We start from the raw sequence: 6,000 nt of genomic DNA on the forward strand, positions 1-6,000 counted from the left end.
ACTTTACAATGAGATCTTTTAGGCACAGGCTCCTTCTATTGAAATCTGATCATCATGTGCTAAAATGTCAACAAAATCATCTAATCATGCAGCATCATGCATTTTTTAAATAATGATTTCCTTTAGGGCTGTTAGCAAAATGTTTAACAGGTCCACCTCAGAACTGTTTTGAAGTTTATTAGACAAGGAACAGAAATGCAGCAGTGGGTCCTTCTCTTGACTCCTTTATGTTTCTATGATCCTTTCTGGGAGCTAATTGACAACAGTAAATGAAAAGCCAAGAAATAGACTATCACGTTTGATTTCTGAAAAATCTCCTTGACACTAACATATTTTCAAGCTCGTTCTAAAAGATATTTTCTCATCTTGCCATTTTTTCAAGATAATATAATAGTAACAATATTTGTGAATATAAAAAAACAAAGGCTTCTTCAAACACCAGTAGACTGAATGTGGTTAATTCACTATATTATCATAATTTTAAAATAAAAAGTATGATTGAAGATACAGCATTTTAGTGATCAAAACATGTTTAGGTGAAAGTAACTTTTCCCTACATATTGGAAACTTAATTTTTGTAGAATGTCATTTTATGGGTCAAAATAGAAATGTATGTGAAAAACAATGTATCTTCAGTAAACTAGAAAAAATATCTGATAATATTTATATATTGACCCAAAATGAACTCTTGCTCATTTTTAAAAATACAGTCTTCCTGGAAATAGTGTGTAAGTGTATAACTGATATTGTTAAGAAAATTCTTCTTCATGGAACTATTTCAAATTTCAACTAAGATCATGTTTGCAGATGATACAATAGGTCTATCATAAAGCAGCTTATCAGTAACTTCTCTTATAGAAAATAATTTTTGAAAATCATGGAGTAAATATAATGTTTTCAAAGTAGATGGAAATGTATAATTTTCATCTAGTCTTTAAAATAGAAGGCTACCCTGTTATTCTAGACAAGACAGAAAATGCTGGGAAGATAATCACCCGGCTTCAGACATATCCTTCTTCATCAAATGTGAAGGTGAACATGACTTCTCCTTAATAGACTAAGAATCGAAGACTTCTCAAAAACAAACAGCAAAGAAAACAACCAAAAATCTCAGTTAAGGGCATTTCTACAAGGAATCATGTACAAAATAGACCTTACTTTTACCATTTTCATTAAAGAACATCTTGAAATAATGATAGAATTTTCTTTCACTAAGACATGCCGTAATTGCTGTGTTACATCATTCTTTGCTTTTGAAAATGAAAATCTATTTCTAAATTGTGAAGAAAAGTGAATGACATGGCTGGATATTCTTTCTTTTGTATTTTTAATCTATTCACACAAAGAAAATATATTGTGCAAATGATGAGAAATAGGTTTAAAAATAGAAGGGTATTTTTATATGTCCCGAGATAACACTTAACATTTCTCACTCCTTAAAACTCCTAAGACAGTATGCAAAGAATTTCTAAAAAATGTTTTTTGTTAACTTTTCTCAATATACATAAATATTAACATTTTGTATTTACATATTAAGGCTGTTCAGTTCAAATTGAATATTCAGAGGACTGCTGAATATTAACGCCATAGTCCTTATATGACTCCTAAGTTAAAAGACTGCTCACACTGCCTAAGAAATGAGAATCCAGTTCAGTGTTATGTTACTCCTGTAGAGAAAATAAAACGATAAAATAGTACCTGAACTTTCAGCAAATGACACTTACATAGTTAAAATGATATATTTTGTCTACTTAGTTTTCACCATTTAAAATAAGCTGATTATAAAACAATATGCAATTACTCTTACAGAGAAAAATGTAACTATGAAAACCTCAATAGAATTTTATGCTTACTTTTGTGAAAAGTTCAAGATTTTATTTTTATTTTTGCCAAGAAACCAAAAAGGAGAATAGCATATGTAGAAAGGAACAATACCTTCATCTTCAGTAAAGTAGAGGTCGATGTTAACTCTGACCAGTCATGAAGAGATGTGTAGACATTGTTCTGAGAACTATCAAGGTGGCGAAGAGGCTTAAAAGAAAAGCTGGGAAAGAGGCTGCCTATGGGGATTTGGATGAGGGTTCAGAAAACATAGGGCTTTTAATTTCAAGCTTTGGGGTATTATTTTTAATATAGAAAGAAGTTGATCTTATTAAATCACAAACTTTATAAGGTTAGGTATTTTCATATGGTTTATCTGTGTCCAAAATTTCTTAGCACTAGTACTTCAATATGTACATGCTAAGGGAAATAGTTTTGGAAATTTTTCCATTATCTAATATTTTCTGTAGGTTCTAAACCTGGCTCTGTCACTACTTGTAAGGTCTTGGACAAGTTGCTGAAATTTTCATTTAGGTATTGTCTATGTGATTTTTTTTTTTTTTTGTAACAACAGCAGAGTTGAGTACTTATGACAGAGACAATCAGCTTACAAAACCTAAACTACTTACTATCTGGTTATGTATAGGAAGAATTTGCCAACCTCTGCCCTAGAGCAAGGTAAAAAATGAGACAAATGAGAATTCATATCTCTCCAGGCATGTGCAGTCAGGGTACCTTTGCAGAATTGTTGTGATTGAAAGATGCAAATTAGTCACAGACCTGGTCCAGGCCTCAGAGTAGACTACAGGATCCCAGGCTACTTGGTACCCATAATTAGCACACTTGGTCACCCTGCAGACAGAGTGAAATTTCAGGTCATATGAAAATGTGGTTTCATGGGGTAGAAGGAGGTGAGGAGGATCTGACCTAACCTGCAGTTTGTAGATGCCTCAGATGTAAAGATCCAAGTAGAAGAGCTTGATGTCTCTCTCCTGGTTCTGCCTACTGTGGCCTCCTTAACCATCACTGGCCTTAGAACCTGAGATGATTGAAACAGTCACACGGAAGGCAGAGATGGTCACTGATAAAGACTTGGCTTGGCATCATGTGGTGTATAGAAATAGCCTCCTGGTTTTGGAGAAGTCAGAAACAATGAAAAATAGTGAGTAAAATAAATAGAAAAATAGTATCAAGTGATTAAATGTTAACTAATCCAAAAAATAGAAGAAAAAAACGGTAAGGTGCCGCATACACAGAGCACTTGGAAGTTTTGTGTAAATTAAATGTACTCAGGGACTTGAAGATTTTCTATGGCTGGTACGAAGTAGTTACAGTGACCACATCAGTGCCTATGCTCTACTGCTAGTTGGATATGTAGATCTATTTTTAATCAGGTCGGCAAAACAATGAAGCCTTTATTTTAGTTGGACTCATGGGAAAGCAGTGTATGTACCAAACAATGACTCTCACCATGTAAAGCAAGGAATTTCAAATTTTGAAGACTTAGTATGTTAAAAATGTCTTCCAGCAAACTAGCTTATGTCACACTAGCTGGTTGATCTTTGGCTGATGTATTAAATAGAACATACTTAAGTGCCTCCTGAGGGTATCATGATCATTGAAGAGCTCAGAACAGAATGATGTTTCAAATATTTTTGCATCCTAAAATTAGCACATAAAGTTGACTAAAATAATAGTTTCATAAAGTGATCCTGGACCTAATTACTTCTCCAGTCTCATCATTCCTCACTCTCTTCTCTCCTTGTTTTCTCACCCCAAATCACATAATGTTTCAAGCCATGTCCTGCCTGTACCATCCTAAGCATTCCTCCGCCATGGCACGTAGTAAATACACTGAGCTAGCATTGTTACTTACTAGTTTCTGGGACCTCCTGTCTTCTCCAGGTCCATTGTTATTACAGTAATACACAGCAGGTACTTGCTCATTGATGGTTAAATGTATAGTTTAATTACACTAACAAAACTCACCTCTAAATCATCCCTTCATATATTCATTCATTACATATCCTGCGATTTAACTGTGCTTTTCATAGTGTTTGATTTGAAACTAAAGGAGGAAGGAAAACAACTGAAATTTTACTCGCCTTTTGTATGGAAGTTGATCATTTCCAAAATGCTTAAAAGCAGACATACTTAATCCTTACACCAGCACTGCTAGGAATGATCATCCCCTGTTTAACAAATGTGGAAATTGTAAACCAGTGAGGCCAAATAACTTGCCCAAGGTCACAAAATTAGAAAGTGCTAGCACTGGGACTAAAGCCAAGGTCTTTTGATTTTCTTCCAACACTCTTTCCAATTTGTGTGGATATGTGCCAACCCGAACCAGATACTGTGAGAGAGAATGCTTGTAGCTGGATAATTTGTATTTGTAATTTGAGATTCACTTGTAGTTTAATAACATTGCATGATTGCTGGAGAGAAAGACATGGTGAAGTGGGTAGGTCCTACAGGAGAAGGGCAGACTTAATAACTGTGATTCCAGGGGGCACAGCTCTTGTGCCGAAACTGTAATTTCCCTGGATGATGACATTAGAAGTTTATTCTGTTGAGAAAGTGATGGCCTTGGGAAACTACTCTAAAGAGATACTTTGAGTTTTAGTCACTTCACCACATAATTAATACTCAGTTCTGAAATCAAGTCTGAAAGTTGCTGAAACTTTGCAAAGCAATCCGATCAGTGTTAATTCTGTTTGTGTTCAGTGCATTTCTTATTTGTTTTCCTATTCCTACAATTCCCAGAAGGATGATTTTTTTTTCTTGAGCAAAAGATGTTTGCAGAAAATCTTATTTTAAAAAGTCACAGATTTAGCTATGTGCAAGTGAAAAATGTATCACACTATCATCTTTTGTCAGCACGAAGACGTAAGCCATTGTTAAAAAAAAAAAAAAGCAGAAACAGGAGAATAAAGTATAGGCAAACAGACAAATGGAACCTGGAGGTGATTAGCATAAAATTGTGTGAACATTTTGAATAGATTATAAAATAGTCATAAAACAATGTGACATATAAGAACTCAGCTAGGCTGAGACTAAGGATATCTATATTATTTTCAAAACTGTCACTTTACTTACTTTATGACTCTGAGTACTTTGACTTGATTATCTGTGTTATACCATTGTTCAGCAAATGGGAAGCCAACTGGGCGTGGATACAAAAAATATGACTAAACTAACATTGGATTGGGCATGCAACAAGAGTCTGTTACTGTGGAATTCTGTAATGGAGAGGTCTGTTGCAAATCCCTGATCAACACTTGGAACTCATCTACTTCCCTTCACAGACTCTGGGAGTCACTCCACTTCTATTAGATCTAACAAGATGAAGCCTACTGGCCGTGAGCTTGTCATGCATGGAAAGAGGCAGGGCTATGATCCTTTGTAAAGAAGCAAATTATAATCAGAAAAGCTGAGACTCTGGGGGCAGGTAAACTGAGCTTGATTTCCAGCTTGCTCCCTTATCAGCCCCCTTTACTTTGGTTTAGTGACTAACTCTCTCAAAGCCTTGGTTTTTCCCCCCATAATACTAATATTAAGAATAACAGTGACAATTTTAATCTTTAGCATATTTTGAGTACTTACTTTATGCAAGGCATTGTTCTAATTTCTTTGTGTGTTATCCAACTTAGATATTACAGTGACTCTTTGAGGCAGATTCTATTATTGTCACATCATACAGAAGAGGAAATTGGTGCAGAGTTAGCTCTCATGAATCATCTGAGTCACATCACTAGGAAGTGGGGAAGGCAGGATTTATACCAAGGGAGTCACTCTCAGAGGCTATATACTCAATCGCTACACCATGATGCTTTTTGTTACTAAATCAGTTTATCTGCAAAATGGATGCAGTAAAATCCCTCCCTCTTTTGTGAAGATTAAATGACTCAATGCCTGTAGAGTATGTATAAAAATACCTGGCACACAGTAGGGCTTTATAAATGTTTTTTAAATAAAAATAAATGAAATAAAACTTACCCAACTGCAGAGCTGGCAGTTGGTGGAACAGGAATCCACCACTATAGATTTCTGCCTCCTGATAATTGCTTCTAATTAAAACTACCTCTAATTAAGACTGTATGTGACATAAGTAATATCTGTAAATTCCTGGTGAATAGAAAGAAGTTAATAAATAATAGCATTTATTATTGATCATCCCAG

This window comes from Camelus ferus, chromosome 3 (genome assembly GCF_009834535.1).
Source record: "Camelus ferus isolate YT-003-E chromosome 3, BCGSAC_Cfer_1.0, whole genome shotgun sequence".
Lineage (NCBI taxonomy): Eukaryota > Metazoa > Chordata > Mammalia > Artiodactyla > Camelidae > Camelus > Camelus ferus.